At 47.6% G+C, this 16,401-nt stretch overlaps 10 non-coding genes across 10 annotated transcripts; 4 read left to right on the top strand and 6 right to left on the bottom strand.

Moving 5' to 3' along the window:
• Positions 1 to 4,044: 4,044 nt before the first annotated feature.
• On the top strand, positions 4,045 to 4,116 carry Trnap-agg. The gene has a single exon. It is a non-coding gene; the product is annotated as a tRNA-Pro (tRNA).
• Positions 4,117 to 9,556: 5,440 nt separating this feature from the next.
• Positions 9,557 to 9,628, top strand: Trnap-agg. The gene has a single exon. It is a non-coding gene; the product is annotated as a tRNA-Pro (tRNA).
• A 518-nt stretch (positions 9,629 to 10,146) lies between these two features.
• On the bottom strand, positions 10,147 to 10,218 carry Trnae-uuc. The gene has a single exon. It is a non-coding gene; the product is annotated as a tRNA-Glu (tRNA).
• Positions 10,219 to 11,050: 832 nt separating this feature from the next.
• Trnae-uuc lies at positions 11,051 to 11,122 on the bottom strand. Its single transcript has one exon. It is a non-coding gene; the product is annotated as a tRNA-Glu (tRNA).
• Positions 11,123 to 11,139: 17 nt separating this feature from the next.
• On the bottom strand, positions 11,140 to 11,212 carry Trnaf-gaa. Its single transcript has one exon. It is a non-coding gene; the product is annotated as a tRNA-Phe (tRNA).
• A 152-nt stretch (positions 11,213 to 11,364) lies between these two features.
• Trnap-agg lies at positions 11,365 to 11,436 on the top strand. Its single transcript has one exon. It is a non-coding gene; the product is annotated as a tRNA-Pro (tRNA).
• Positions 11,437 to 11,954: 518 nt separating this feature from the next.
• On the bottom strand, positions 11,955 to 12,026 carry Trnae-uuc. Its single transcript has one exon. It is a non-coding gene; the product is annotated as a tRNA-Glu (tRNA).
• A 17-nt stretch (positions 12,027 to 12,043) lies between these two features.
• Trnaf-gaa lies at positions 12,044 to 12,116 on the bottom strand. Its single transcript has one exon. It is a non-coding gene; the product is annotated as a tRNA-Phe (tRNA).
• Positions 12,117 to 12,268: 152 nt separating this feature from the next.
• Positions 12,269 to 12,340, top strand: Trnap-agg. The gene has a single exon. It is a non-coding gene; the product is annotated as a tRNA-Pro (tRNA).
• Positions 12,341 to 12,861: 521 nt separating this feature from the next.
• On the bottom strand, positions 12,862 to 12,933 carry Trnae-uuc. The gene has a single exon. It is a non-coding gene; the product is annotated as a tRNA-Glu (tRNA).
• Positions 12,934 to 16,401: the final 3,468 nt, after the last annotated feature.

The following is a 16,401-nucleotide window of genomic DNA, read 5'->3' on the forward strand; positions in this document are numbered from 1 at the left end:
CGGCCGGCCCACAGAAATTTCAGGGCCGCTCGATTAATTTTCTCGATCAGCAGCGGTGGACAGGGAAGGATCTGGCCGACGTAAATGATTCTTGAGAAGGCCTCCACTTTCAGGAATCTTACTCGTTGAAAGAGGGTGAAGCAGCGACCGATATTTGAACGTAGCATGCCCTGGAAATGGCCGAACGCCTTTTCCCACGTTCTGGAGGTTGTTTCCTCGACGGAATGAGAGAAGGGGATTCCAAGAAGGGTTAACTGATCGACTGCTTCCAACCATTGTAATGGCCAAGATGTGCGGCGGCTCCAGCCACCTAGTCCTAGTGCTTTAGATTTCGTTTTGTTGAGACGGCTGGACGTCCATTTGCAAAAATCGCCGATCACTTGGTCACTTAAGATGATATCTTCGTCGTTGTCAGTAAAAACTGCCACGTCGTCGACAAATGCACGCACGGCCACCTTCCTTCCAAAAAAGGAGATGCCTTTCATTTCTGTTGATAATCGGAGCAGCAGTGGTTCCAGGAATAACACATAAAGGTGTATGGAAAGGGGGCATCCTTGCCGTAAAGATGACAAGCAGTCCACCTTTCCAGCAATCGACTGGCCGTTCAGCAAGAACATTTTGGCGTCGGTGTAGAGGGTTTTAATCCACGTCACGAAAGTAGGGGGATATCCAAATTTTCCCATGATGTCCCAAAGAATATCGCGCTGTACTAGGTCGTACGCCTTGGTGAAATCAATCCCAATCACCACTCCTGGCACAGATGTAATATTCGGGCCCATCCCTAAATCGATGTTACGCTCTCCAACGAAGGCGAGGATGTCGCGGTAGAGGGACAAGTTGTCACTAATTCTTCGGCCCGGAATGCCGCCACGTTGGGCGTCGCCGATCACCTGTGGAAGCGTTTTCTTCAGTCGTGCCGCCATTACTCCCGCCATGATTTTATAATCACAGTTGAGCAGTGTTATGGGCCGGTAATCCGTGGCTTTTGACGGGCTCTCGCACTTCGGGATGAGGCGGACGAGGCCGACCGACTGGGATCCGGATACCCGTCCGTCGTGTAAAACTGATGTGAACATTTCCAGAAACACGGGCCCAATGACATCCCAAAATTGTTTGTAGAAGTCGTAGGGGATGCCATCTTCTCCTGGACTTTTGTTTGAGGGCAGCCGTGTGACAACTGCACTTAGGTCGATCAAGGTCGGCGGCGATGTTAAGTCCGGAATTTGGGGGCGGCTACCGATGCTGTTCAAGAAGGACGTCCCCGATTGAGAGTCGCCGGCGTGGTTCTGACCAAAAACCGATTGGAATCCGTTAGTGAGGGCGGCGTTGATTGCTCCCAGATCCAATAGTTGTCCTTCAGTGTCGGTGTGTAGTTCCACGATGTTGACGTTCCGGCCGTTGCTCTTTTCTTTCCTGACATGAAAGAGGGAAGCGCTGTCGATGTCGCTATCCGTCACACTTCGGGATCTGATTTTCGCCCCCATGAGGGCGCGGAGGTGCCACTCCCGTGCTTCCTCGCGCAAGGCTTGGAAGGTGGGCCAATCGAGCTCAGTCGTAGGGTCCGTAATTTCAGCCAGGCAGTTTTGGTAAAATTGGCCCATTTCCTTGACTAAAGAGGCTCGTCGTCTGCAATAGCTTTGAGCAATCCGCTTGACACCCGGTTTGAAAACGGAGTCCCACCAAGTCAGAACGTTGACGGCTTTGAGTGGGAGAGCTGTGGCGTGTCGAATAAACGTCGTCAGCTGTCGACGAAAAGCATCTTCCGACAAAATTGTCGTATTGAGTTTCCAAATAGACGGTCGGGGGGGGGGGTGGTCTAGGCGTTGGGAGTACCGGCAGGATCGAACAAGCGGCGTGAAGCACCGCATGGTCCGTCACGTACGTAGTATCGGTTGTAATCAGTGTAAAAGCGGTCGATCCGCGCTGATCCACCCTAGTGGAAATAGGTGTGACCTGAGTCACGGGGTCGTAAGGCCTTCCATACATCCACCAGCTCTAATCCCCCAACTAAAGCTACTAACGCATGATCGACTGGGGTGGAAGGGGTCGTTCCAGCCTTCCGGAGTCTGTCGCCCCGATCATCAACCGCGTTAAAATCCCCCATGAGTACTATTGGCTCTTTTACACAGGACAAAAAGGCAGGCACAATCACTCGGAAAAAGGTACTTCTTTCATCACGGAAAATTCTACCCGAGGGGGCATAGAGAGACACAAATGACACTTGACCAAAATTAACACAGAGGATACGACCATCAGGGTTACACATATGAGATTGCATTTTCAGGGTTTTGGAAACTAACACGGCAGTACCCGCCTTGTTGGGGCCGGGTGAAGCAAAAACTTGAAATCGACTTTCGAGAATGGGGCACGATGAGAATGCTACTTCTTGTAGGCAGATGACATCAAACTCATTTGAAACACAATAGTTGAGGAGTAGTTGAAGACGTTCCGGTGTGCTGATTCTAGCAATATTTATAGATGCGACCTTCATGATTAGTTTTGCGTTTTCGTCTGTTTTCTCGATCGCGTCCGTCTTCTCTTTGGCGATGCAGGCACGTTGGAACTTGATGTTTCTTTGGTGGACATGTCCTCCTCAAATTCGGACGGTGACATGTCTGTGTGGCCGTGCTCCCGTGCTAGGTCGAGGAGCACTTCGCCTGTTGGCGTCGGTTCCGCCGAGAGAGTCTCCATTTCTTGGGAGTCGCCCACTATGTCCGTCGATGACTCTGCCGAGGGTAAGACGCTGATCGGCGGTGTTTCTGGTACTAAAATCGTCTCATCACTCTCAGTCTTGTTTTGGGTCTTCTTCCGTCTTGAGACCTCCGTCCAAGATCTATCCGGGAGAGGCGGGAATTCAGTCGGGGTGCTCGGCGGCCTTGAAGCCGATTGAAGAGCTGCCGCCATCGACTTTTCCTTTCCCCCATTGGGTTTCTGTGGTGCAATCTTCGGTGGTGCCGGTAATAGGCGGTTTTTCCGTGCAGGGCAGTCCAGAGCCATATGACCGGGGAGGTTGCACTCACGACACGTTACCGGCTGGTTGGCGTATCGAATGTACACTTTATGTTCACCAACTTGAAGATAGGAGGGTATCGGAGAGTTAAGCGTCATCCGAACCGTGAGTTGACCGGTAAGACATGGAATCATTCCGGCTGTGGCTCCAGCATATCGGTCCCGGCGAAGGTCAAGGACAGTACCAAATTCACGCAACCGGACTTTCATTACTTCCATGTTGGCATTTGCTGGGTAATCAGAAACCCTCACAAAACGCTCCTCCACATTTGGGTCCTTGATGAGAACGTTGATCTGACGACCTTCAATACAATGCTGTCGGGCGCCGCCATGTTGGTTTAGGATGGCCGTTACGTCCGCCGTTTTGAACAGAGTGACTCGGACGACCTGGTCGCCAACCAAAAGGACTGGTGCAATTGCCAGAATCTGGCTTTCGCTGAGTCCCAGACCGGTGATGAAACGGTGTACGGATAACAATTGAAGCCTGGGGAAAGGGTTGCCGAACCCGATCTCAAAGGTGTCCTCGTACCGCATGGCGAAGCAGAGCCTCAAGCCTAGCGTCGGGAGGGGGGTGGGGAAATAAACACAAATTACACACTCCACCTGCACTAAAACTGTGCACTAAGTTAGTAGAAGCACAATAAACCACGTAGTGGCACAGGGCACGGTTGAGAAGGTCCAAATAACTGGTCTAGTGGCTGGGCCACCTGGCGGCTTGAGGAGCTCACCCAAAACACGTCCGACGAGCCTCTTGGGTGAAAGCCAGGTATCCTAGCCACTAGACCATATGGGATTTTGAACGAAGATTCCTGCCGAAACCCGGGATCGAATCAGGGACCTTTAGATCTTCAGTCTAACGCTCTCCCAACTGAGCTATTTCGGAACATTAAAAATGTAAATCAAACAAGAATAGTCCGGTAGACGGCCAATCTTTTTCGTCACAGCTACAAAGTGAACCCAATCGCATAACTCAAAAGACAAGCAATTCACTTTGGACATAGACGCTCGAAACACATTTTGACACTCTTTGAACACGGCTCATTGGTCTAGTCGTATGATTCTCGCTTAGGGTGCGAGAGGTCCCGGGTTCGATTCCCGGATGAGCCCTAGAAGATCCATTCTGATTTTATTATTGTCGTCTATAATCACTTCAAGTGTTGTATTTCATGGGGATGTAGCTCAGATGGTAGAGCACTCGTTTATCATGCGAGAAGTACGGGGATCGATACCCTGCATCTCCAGTACCACATGTTTTGCCTAGCATTGCACAATTGCAGACTCTTTACGCCTCATAATGATCAGATGTGACCGTTTTTGCCTGGGACATGACGGGAAATCATCGATACCGACGCTTTGATCTTTTCCAATAATGCAATCTTTTTCGAAATACTGATTTTGACTCTCCCAAATACTACTAGATGGCAGGTACGAAAACTGCCACGCCGTCTGTTGCCTTCCACCCTACCGGGACCAACTCCAGAGGAACTTCCGCACCCCACACGGACCAACATCAAATTGGGATGATCTTTGCTGATTTCCAACTTGTTACTGTAACACCGGAAATATCCGCAAATAAACGAAAAGAATTGAAACAATAGAATTCCTCAATAAAACGTATCTCTCCGTTCCCATACCGGGAATTTTTTTTGAGTTGGAAACGTTCCTGTATTTACTGTGCTAAAACTAGATTAACATTTTACATTATACAAAAAGCCGTCGCGTGGAAGTGTACAATGAAACTGAGATAGACAATGAGACCTGATTTTGAAACTGGAGATCACCATAATGACTTGCGGGGAGGGGGGGGGGACAATTCAGCTGTGCTAAAGACTCCGATTTAGAAACGTTGGACTAACTGCGTCCATTTGGACTCGTATTCTGCGATCGAAGGAAGCCGTTTTCTCTGTCTTGTTCGCCATGTGATATCCACGAAGACTGCGACAAGGAGGCGAGCCGGGGCGTCGAGTGGGAGTTGTCCTATATCGCCGTTGATCCAATTCGTCCAGGTGCCGGAGCAGCCTAGGGACTGTAGTTTGTTTTTGAGCCAGTTGATAGCCGTTGCACGCGACGGGCATCCAATCATTAGGTGCTCCGCTGATTCAATGTCACCTTTGCACCTATCACACTCGGGATTTATCGTACCATCTATACGATTGGCCCTCTCACGGGTATAGAGGAGCCGGTGATTGAAGAGGAAAAAGGAGTCTCGAACGGAGAAAGGTAGGCGCGGGATAGTCTTCCAGATGGTGTTCCGGAAGGCGACTGGGGCAGCCGTTACAGCATAAAGTCCCAGTAGGCCACGCGTGGGGAAGGCCAGCCAATACCGTAGGAGGAAACGATCCACCGTGTCAGGCCCCAGTACAGAAGACAGGATTTGGCGTAAGAAAAGGGAGCCGAGGAAAAATTCGGTGTGAATCATCGCTAGGCCACCTTCATCGACGCTCCGATAGATGGTTCCAGGAGGGGGCCGTTCCAGCCGGCCGGCCCACAGAAATTTCAGGGCCGCTCGATTAATTTTCTCGATCAGCAGCGGTGGACAGGGAAGGATCTGGCCGACGTAAATGATTCTTGAGAAGGCCTCCACTTTCAGGAATCTTACTCGTTGAAAGAGGGTGAAGCAGCGACCGATATTTGAACGTAGCATGCCCTGGAAATGGCCGAACGCCTTTTCCCACGTTCTGGAGGTTGTTTCCTCGACGGAATGAGAGAAGGGGATTCCAAGAAGGGTTAACTGATCGACTGCTTCCAACCATTGTAATGGCCAAGATGTGCGGCGGCTCCAGCCACCTAGTCCTAGTGCTTTAGATTTCGTTTTGTTGAGACGGCTGGACGTCCATTTGCAAAAATCGCCGATCACTTGGTCACTTAAGATGATATCTTCGTCGTTGTCAGTAAAAACTGCCACGTCGTCGACAAATGCACGCACGGCCACCTTCCTTCCAAAAAAGGAGATGCCTTTCATTTCTGTTGATAATCGGAGCAGCAGTGGTTCCAGGAATAACACATAAAGGTGTATGGAAAGGGGGCATCCTTGCCGTAAAGATGACAAGCAGTCCACCTTTCCAGCAATCGACTGGCCGTTCAGCAAGAACATTTTGGCGTCGGTGTAGAGGGTTTTAATCCACGTCACGAAAGTAGGGGGATATCCAAATTTTCCCATGATGTCCCAAAGAATATCGCGCTGTACTAGGTCGTACGCCTTGGTGAAATCAATCCCAATCACCACTCCTGGCACAGATGTAATATTCGGGCCCATCCCTAAATCGATGTTACGCTCTCCAACGAAGGCGAGGATGTCGCGGTAGAGGGACAAGTTGTCACTAATTCTTCGGCCCGGAATGCCGCCACGTTGGGCGTCGCCGATCACCTGTGGAAGCGTTTTCTTCAGTCGTGCCGCCATTACTCCCGCCATGATTTTATAATCACAGTTGAGCAGTGTTATGGGCCGGTAATCCGTGGCTTTTGACGGGCTCTCGCACTTCGGGATGAGGCGGACGAGGCCGACCGACTGGGATCCGGATACCCGTCCGTCGTGTAAAACTGATGTGAACATTTCCAGAAACACGGGCCCAATGACATCCCAAAATTGTTTGTAGAAGTCGTAGGGGATGCCATCTTCTCCTGGACTTTTGTTTGAGGGCAGCCGTGTGACAACTGCACTTAGGTCGATCAAGGTCGGCGGCGATGTTAAGTCCGGAATTTGGGGGCGGCTACCGATGCTGTTCAAGAAGGACGTCCCCGATTGAGAGTCGCCGGCGTGGTTCTGACCAAAAACCGATTGGAATCCGTTAGTGAGGGCGGCGTTGATTGCTCCCAGATCCAATAGTTGTCCTTCAGTGTCGGTGTGTAGTTCCACGATGTTGACGTTCCGGCCGTTGCTCTTTTCTTTCCTGACATGAAAGAGGGAAGCGCTGTCGATGTCGCTATCCGTCACACTTCGGGATCTGATTTTCGCCCCCATGAGGGCGCGGAGGTGCCACTCCCGTGCTTCCTCGCGCAAGGCTTGGAAGGTGGGCCAATCGAGCTCAGTCGTAGGGTCCGTAATTTCAGCCAGGCAGTTTTGGTAAAATTGGCCCATTTCCTTGACTAAAGAGGCTCGTCGTCTGCAATAGCTTTGAGCAATCCGCTTGACACCCGGTTTGAAAACGGAGTCCCACCAAGTCACGACGTTGACGGCTTTGAGTGGGAGAGCTGTGGCGTGTCGAATAAACGTCGTCAGCTGTCGACGAAAAGCATCTTCCGACAAAATTGTCGTATTGAGTTTCCAAATAGACGGTCGGGGGGGGGGGTCTAGGCGTTGGGAGTACCGGCAGGATCGAACAAGCGGCGTGAAGCACCGCATGGTCCGTCACGTACGTAGTATCGGTTGTAATCAGTGTGAACTCCTGGCGGATGGATCTGGAGCAGTAAAAGCGGTCGATCCGCGCTGATCCACCCTAGTGGAAATAGGTGTGACCTGAGTCACGGGGTCGTAAGGCCTTCCATACATCCACCAGCTCTAATCCCCCAACTAAAGCTACTAACGCATGATCGACTGGGGTGGAAGGGGTCGTTTCAGCCTTCCGGAGTCTGTCGCCCCGATCATCAACCGCGTTAAAATCCCCCATGAGTACTATTGGCTCTTTTACACAGGACAAAAAGGCAGGCACAATCACTCGGAAAAAGGTACTTCTTTCATCACGGAAAATTCTACCCGAGGGGGCATAGAGAGACACAAATGACACTTGACCAAAATTAACACAGAGGATACGACCATCAGGGTTACACATATGAGATTGCACTTTCAGGGTTTTGGAAACTAACACGGCAGTACCCGCCTTGTTGGGGCCGGGTGAAGCAAAAACTTGAAATCGACTTTCGAGAATGGGGCACGATGAGAATGCTACTTCTTGTAGGCAGATGACATCAAACTCATTTGAAACACAATAGTTGAGGAGTAGTTGAAGACGTTCCGGTGTGCTGATTCTAGCAATATTTATAGATGCGACCTTCATGATTAGTTTTGCGTTTTCGTCTGTTTTCTCGATCGCGTCCGTCTTCTCTTTGGCGATGCAGGCACGCTGGAACTTGATGTTTCTTTGGTGGACATGTCCTCCTCAAATTCGGACGGTGACATGTCTGTGTGGCCGTGCTCCCGTGCTAGGTCGAGGAGCACTTCGCCTGTTGGCGTCGGTTCCGCCGAGAGAGTCTCCATTTCTTGGGAGTCGCCCACTATGTCCGTCGATGACTCTGCCGAGGGTAAGACGCTGATCGGCGGTGTTTCTGGTACTAAAATCGTCTCATCACTCTCAGTCTTGTTTTGGGTCTTCTTCCGTCTTGAGACCTCCGTCCAAGATCTATCCGGGAGAGGCGGGAATTCAGTCGGGGTGCTCGGCGGCCTTGAAGCCGATTGAAGAGCTGCCGCCATCGACTTTTCCTTTCCCCCATTGGGTTTCTGTGGTGCAATCTTCGGTGGTGCCGGTAATAGGCGGTTTTTCCGTGCAGGGCAGTCCAGAGCCATATGACCGGGGAGGTTGCACTCACGACACGTTACCGGCTGGTTGGCGTATCGAATGTACACTTTATGTTCACCAACTTGAAGATAGGAGGGTATCGGAGAGTTAAGCGTCATCCGAACCGTGAGTTGACCGGTAAGACATGGAATCATTCCGGCTGTGGCTCCAGCATATCGGTCCCGGCGAAGGTCAAGGACAGTACCAAATTCACGCAACCGGACTTTCATTACTTCCATGTTGGCATTTGCTGGGTAATCAGAAACCCTCACAAAACGCTCCTCCACATTTGGGTCCTTGATGAGAACGTTGATCTGACGACCTTCAATACAATGCTGTCGGGCGCCGCCATGTTGGTTTAGGATGGCCGTTACGTCCGCCGTTTTGAACAGAGTGACTCGGACGACCTGGTCGCCAACCAAAAGGACTGGTGCAATTGCCAGAATCTGGCTTTCGCTGAGTCCCAGACCGGTGATGAAACGGTGTACGGATAACAATTGAAGCCTGGGGAAAGGGTTGCCGAACCCGATCTCAAAGGTGTCCTCGTACCGCATGGCGAAGCAGAGCCTCAAGCCTAGCGTCGGGAGGGGGGTGGGGAAATAAACACAAATTACACACTCCACCTGCACTAAAACTGTGCACTAAGTTAGTAGAAGCACAATAAACCACGTAGTGGCACAGGGCACGGTTGAGAAGGTCCAAATAACTGGTCTAGTGGCTGGGCCACCTGGCGGCTTGAGGAGCTCACCCAAAACACGTCCGACGAGCCTCTTGGGTGAAAGCCAGGTATCCTAGCCACTAGACCATATGGGATTTTGAACGAAGATTCCTGCCGAAACCCGGGATCGAATCAGGGACCTTTAGATCTTCAGTCTTACGCTCTCCCAACTGAGCTATTTCGGCACATTCAAAATGTAAATCAAACAAGAATAGTCCGGTAGACGGCCAATCTTTTTCGTCACAGCTACAAAGTGAACCCAATCGCATAACTCAAAAGACAAGCAATTCACTTTGGACATAGACCCTCGAAACACATTTTGACACTCTTTGAACACGGCTCATTGGTCTAGTCGTATGATTCTCGCTTAGGGTGCGAGAGGTCCCGGGTTCGATTCCCGGATGAGCCCTAGAAGATCCATTCTGATTTTATTATTGTCGTCTATAATCACTTCAAGTGTTGCTTTTCATGGGGATGTAGCTCAGATGGTAGAGCACTCGCTTAGCATGCGAGAAGTACGGGGATCGATACCCTGCATCTCCAGTACCACATGTTTTGCCTAGCATTGCACAATTGCAGACTCTTTACGCCTCATAATGATCAGATGTGACCGTTTTTGCCTGGGACATTACGGGAAATCATCGATACCGACGCTTTGATCTTTTCCAATAATGCAATCTTTTTCGAAATACTGATTTTGACTCTCCCAAATACTACTAGATGGCAGGTACGAAAACTGCCACGCCGTCTGTTGCCTTCCACCCTACCGGGACCAACTCCAGAGGAACTTCCGCACCCCACACGGACCAACATCAAATTGGGATTATCTTTGCTGATTTCCAACTTGTTACTGTAACACCGGAAATATCCGCAAATAAACGAAAAGAATTGAAACAATAGAATTCCTGAATAAAACGTATCTCTCCGTTCCCATACCGGGAATCGAACCCGAGCCTCCTGGGTGAAAGCCAGGTATCCTAGCCACTAGACCATATGGGATTTTGAACGAAGATTCCTGCCGAAACCCGGGATCGAACCAGGGACCTTTAGATCTTCAGCCTAACGCTCTCCCAACTGAGCTATTTCGACACATTCAAATTGTAAATCAAACAAGAATAGTCCGGTAGACGGCCAATATTTTTCGTCACAGCTACAAAGTGAACCCAATCGCATAACTCAAAAGACAAGCAATTCACTTTGGACATAGACGCTCGAAACACATTTTGACACTCTTTGAACACGGCTCATTTGTCTAGTCGTATGATTCTCGCGTAAGGTGCGAGAGGTCCCGGGTTCGATTCCCGGATGAGCCCTAGAAGATCCATTCTGATTTTATTATTGTTTTCTATAATCACTTCAAGTATTGCATTTCATGGGGATGTAGCTCAGATGGTAGAGCGCTCGCTTAGCATGCGAGAAGTACGGGGATCGATACCCTGCATTTCCAGTACCACATGTTTTGCCTAGCATTGCACAATTGCAGACTCTTTACGCCTCATAATGATCAGATGTGACCGTTTTTGCCTGGGACAATACGGAAAATCATCGATACCGACGCTTTGATCTTTTCCAATAATGCAATCTTTTTCGAAATACTGATTTTGACTCTCCCAAATACTACTAGATGGCAGGTACGAAAACTTCCACGCCGTCTGTTGCCTTCCACCCTACCGGGACTAACTCCAGAGGAACTTCCGCACCCCACACGGACCAACATCAAATTGGGATTATCTTTGCTGATTTCCAACTTGTTACTGTAACACCGGAAATATCCGCAAATAAACGAAAAGAATTGAAACAATAGAATTCCTGACTAAAACGTATCTTTCCGTTCCCATACCGGGAATCGAACCCGAGCCTCCTGGGTGAAAGCCAGGTATCCTAGCCACTAGACCATATGGGATTTTGAACGAAGATTCCTGCCGAAACCCGGGATCGAACCAGGGACCTTTAGATCTTCAGTCTAACGCTCTCCCAACTGAGCTATTTCGGCACATTCAAAATGTAAATCAAACAAGAATAGTCCGGTAGACGGCCAATCTTTTTCGTCACAGCTACAATGTGAACCCAATCGCATAACTCAAAAGACAAGCAATTCACTTTGGACATAGACGATCGAAACACATTTTGACACTCTTTGAACACGGCTCATTGGTCTAGTCGTATGATTCTCGCTTAGGGTGCGAGAGGTCCCGGGTTCGATTCCCGGATGAGCCCTAGAAGATCCATTCTGATTTTATTATTGTTGTCTATAATCACTTCAAGTGATGAATTGCATGGGGATGTAGCTCAGATGGTAGAGCGCTCGCTTAGCATGCGAGAAGTACGGGGATCGATACCCTGCATCTCCAGTACCACATGTTTCGCCTAGCATTGCACAATAGCAAACTCTTTACGCCTCATAATGATCAGATGTGACCGTTTTTGCCTGGGACATTACGGGAAATCATCGATACCGACGCTTTGATCTTTTCCAATAATGCAATCTTTTTCGAAATACTGATTTTGACTCTCCCAAATACTACTAGATGGCAGGTACGAAAACTGCCACGCCGTCTGTTGCCTTCCACCCTACCGGGACCAACTCCAGAGGAACTTCCGCACCCCACACGGACCAACATCAAATTGGGATTATCTTTGCTGATTTCCAACTTGTTACTGTAACACCGGAAATATCCGCAAATAAACGAAAAGAATTGAAACAATAGAATTCCTGAATAAAACATATCTCTCCGTTCCCATACCGGGAATCGAACCCGAGCCTCCTGGGTGAAAGCCAGGTATCCTAGCCACTAGACCATATGGGATTTTGAACGAAGATTCCTGCCGAAACCCGGGATCGAACCAGGGACCTTTAGATCTTCAGTCTAACGCTCTCCCAACTGAGCTATTTCGGCACATTCAAAATGTAAATCAAACAAGAATACTCCGGTAGACGGCCAATCTTTTTCGTCACAGCTACAAAGTGAACCCAATCGCATAACTCAAAAGACAAGCAATTCACTTTGGACATAGAAACTCGAAACACATTTTGACACCCTTTGAACACGGCTCATTGGTCTAGTCGTATGATTCTCGCTTAGGGTGCGAGAGGTCCCGGGTTCGATTCCCGGATGAGCCCTAGAAGATCCATTCTTATTTTATTATTGTTGTCTATAATCACTTCAAGTGTTGCATTTCATGGGGATGTAGCTCAGATGGTAGAGCGCTCGCTTAGCATGCGAGAGGCCAGAGGCATGCGCATACCCTGCATCTCCAGTACCACATGTTTTGCCTAGCATTGCACAATTGCAGACTCTTTACGCCTCATAATGATCAGATGTGACCGTTTTTGCCTGGGACATTACGGGAAATCATCGATACCGACGCTTTGATCTTTTCCAATAATGCAATCTTTTTCGAAATACTGATTTTGACTCTCCCAAATACTACTAGATGGCAGGTACGAAAACTGCCACGCCGTCTGTTGCCTTCCACCCTACCGGGACCAACTCCAGAGGAACTTCCGCACCCCACACGGACCAACATCAAATTGGGATTATCTTTGCTGATTTCCAACTTGTTACTGTAACACCGGAAATATCCGCAAATAAACGAAATGAATTAAAACAATAGAATTCCTGAATAAAACATATCTCTCCGTTCCCATACCGGGAATCGAACCCGAGCCTCCTGGGTGAAAGCCAGGTATCCTAGCCACTAGACCATATGGGATTTTGAACGAAGATTCCTGCCGAAACCCTGGATCGAACCAGGGACCTTTAGATCTGCAGTCTTTTTTTTTTTTTTTTTTTTTATTTAAACGATTTATCATCTGTGGGGGATCCAAGAAATATTAATTGTAATGAAAGAACAATTTTGTATAAAGATAAGAAAAAATCTGTTGAGAATTTTGAGAGGGAATATTTATGAATTAGAAGGTGACATCTGGGGAGAATTTTTTGAATGAAGGAGGCTTGACCAGAGAGACTGTATTTCATTTATGGCTGGGGTGAGGTTTTGGCTGCGGGCGGTCCAGACGGTAATGATGTAGGATTGGATGAGTGCCAGTATTTTCTCTTTATTGGGGCCATTTCCAATGTCTCCATTTATTGTTGATTTAAGTGGTTTTTGACATCCAAGTTTCGTTAGTTGAATTCGGAGCCATAAACTGATGTGAACTTTCTCAGAACAGAGTAACATAAGATGGTCGTCAGTTTCTTGGCCGCCATTGCATAGAGGACATTGGTCATTTCTAGAAAGTCTGAGGCTTGTGAGGCGCATTTTGGTAGGGAGCTGATTATGGTTGAAATCCCAGACCAGTTCAGCGTTTCTTCCTTTCATTTTGGCCACCCAACGCCAGATGCAAGCCCAGTCAAGGTCCGGTTTCGCAACCTCGGTTCTCCTTGGTTGCCCAAGGTTAGCGATCAGGTGATTGTAGGTGGCGCGGTGATTGGATACGGTTGACGATGTGAAGATGCCAGCTTTAAGTAGATCGGTGATGGTTGATAGTGCGGTGGTGAAGTATGGATGTGATGAATGGGTTGCATTAAATCTGGGCTGGATGATTTGTTGAAGGAGATTCTTGAGGTGTGGACCCAACCAATAAACGGCTGCAGCTCTCTCAATAGCCTCGGGATGGATTAAAGATTTAAAGATTTGACGGGTGAAAAGGGATTGGAAGAATTGAAAAAGTAAGGTGACTCCAAGTCCACCTTGGAGTCGGGGGCGGATCAAAACATTTAGGGGTGGGTGCTCTCTTCGTTGTGCCCAAAGAAATTTGTAGCATTTTTGTTGGAGGAGAAGGGCTTGGGTTTTGTTGCAAGGGAGTACATGAGCTATATGAACAAGTTGTGATAAGACATGTTGTTTGATGAATAGGACGCGACCATAAAAAGTGAAATGACGGTGTGTGTTTGTGATAAGAATATTTTGTATGATGTTGAATTGTCTTTGCCAATTGTCTCTTGCTGTTGTTTTTATTTCAGAAGAAAAATTAATTCCAAGAATTTTCAAATTGTCTACTTGAGTTATCCAATCATGTGGCCAAGTACGTTTAGGATGAGTTTGATTGAAAATGTTTCTACGTGGGATCCAAACTCCAACCTTAGGAATCCCAGCCGACGCAGCTAACGTCTGCGCTACTACGGCCTGTGGACATTGATTTAAAGTCCAAGTGCCTAGACCAAGTAATTTTGTCTTCCCTTTGTTAATACGTGCATTTGTTCAGGCACAAAATTCTAGAATAATCTCGCATGCACGACGTACATCTTTCATTGATGAGACAAAAACTACTAGATCATCTACATATGCACGAACTTTGATGCGTTTTCCGTAGTGTTCAATTCCGTCAATACCCCTAGACAAGCAAACTAAAAGCGGTTCAATATAGAGGGCAAACAGATGGACTGACAGAGGGCACCCCTGTCGCACGGATTGTGCATTGTCCACAGTACCGACTATGTCATTACCGTTCAATGGGCATAGTTCAGTTATACTGTACAGCGTTTTCAACCAATCAACAAAGAGGGGGGGATAGCCCATGGCTGTCATTACTTCCCACAGAACGTCTCGATTGACAAGGTCATATGCTTTCTCTAAATCGTACGCGATAATGGCGGCCGGTTTGAGAGAAGATACCTCTTTTGATTTACGACCTGTATTATCAATGACATCTCGGATTAAACACAAGCTGTCAAAGATATAGCGGCCGGGTACACCACCTTTTTGATGTGAGTCTAGAGAGTTTTGAAGAGATTTTCTCAGACGAAAAGCCAATACTGACGCGATTAACTTGTAATCGGTATTTAACAAGGAGATTGGTCGGTAATCGGTGATTTTACTCGGTGTTGGGATTTTTGGGACTAATCTTATAGCTGCCCTTCCCTGCGACGGCTGGAGTTTTCTTTTTTCGAAGACGCAATTCATCATTTCCAGAAAATGAACACCAATAACATCCCAAAATTTTATATAAAACTCAAAAGGAATGCCATCTGTACCCGGGGCCTTGTTCTTTTTAGTTGCCTTAAGGGCGTTGTTAATTTCATCTATTGTGAACGGATCTACAAGAAAGTTGTCACTCTCCGAGATCGAACCTAGTACTCCTCGATTCAACGCTTGAGCGTTTAACGACTGAGCTACCACTGATACACCCGAATCGTTTTTAGTGGGTTTTGTACGGGTAAGTGCACCTCTAATCCCTTCTAGAAATTTTCCAGCTAATTGGGTATTGGGGGAGGGCTGGTTCTGAAAAATTCTACTAAAGTGTTCAATTATTTCTTGGTTAATCTGCTCAGGTTGGGTAATTTTACAGTTATCATTAGTTTTGAGCTGAGTGATCAGAGACTTCTGGAAATTGCTCGTTGACTTGTTCATATGAAAGGTAGATGGCTCTTCTTCGGCTATACTTTGAACGCGTGAACGTATTGCAAATCCCCTCAATGCTTCTCGCTCCCAGGCTAGAAACTCACGTTTCAACTCCATGTAACGCGCATGATTGAAATTTACATTGTTCACGGTTTCTTTTAGTTGATGTTGGAGTAATTTCCTTTTGACTCTCTGATCACAGATTCTCTTTTTACAATAGTTAATTGATAATCGCCTGAGGCTAGGTTTGAAAATAATCTCCCACCAATGGTCTACATTTTCAATACGGGATGGGTGTTGGGACATTTCTTCAATAAAGACATGCACCAAGTTTATATATTCTTCTTCCTCAAGAATTGATGTGTTAAGTTTCCATATATTCCTTGACTTGTTTCTCACTATACCAGGAGGGCTGGTGCTGTTTATATACCCTACGATTGGTCTGTGATCCCCGAGTGGTAAGTCGTGCAAAAGGATATCAGAAAATTGTACGTGATGATGGTAATAAATTCGGTCTAATCTAGCCTGGCTAGTCGCACAATTGTACGTCCAACAAGTTTCATTTTTCCGAATTTCTCTCCAGACATCTGTTAATGAAAGGGCTTTTACTAAATCTCGGAGGGGTTCTAGTAAACCTAGTCTAATTTTAGGTGGTGTTGTCTTGCTACTTTTACGGTCATCGATCTCGTCAACGGCATTAAAATCTCCCAATATAATTGCTGGTGCCTTATACTGGGCAACATAAGCCGTAATAGTTTGCCGGAGGAAAGAATCTCTATAATTTTTATTTTGGTCACCAGATGGGGCGTAAATACACACGAAAGCAAAACCCTTTAC

This window comes from Daphnia pulicaria, chromosome 7 (genome assembly GCF_021234035.1).
Source record: "Daphnia pulicaria isolate SC F1-1A chromosome 7, SC_F0-13Bv2, whole genome shotgun sequence".
In the NCBI taxonomy this organism is placed as follows: domain Eukaryota; kingdom Metazoa; phylum Arthropoda; class Branchiopoda; order Diplostraca; family Daphniidae; genus Daphnia; species Daphnia pulicaria.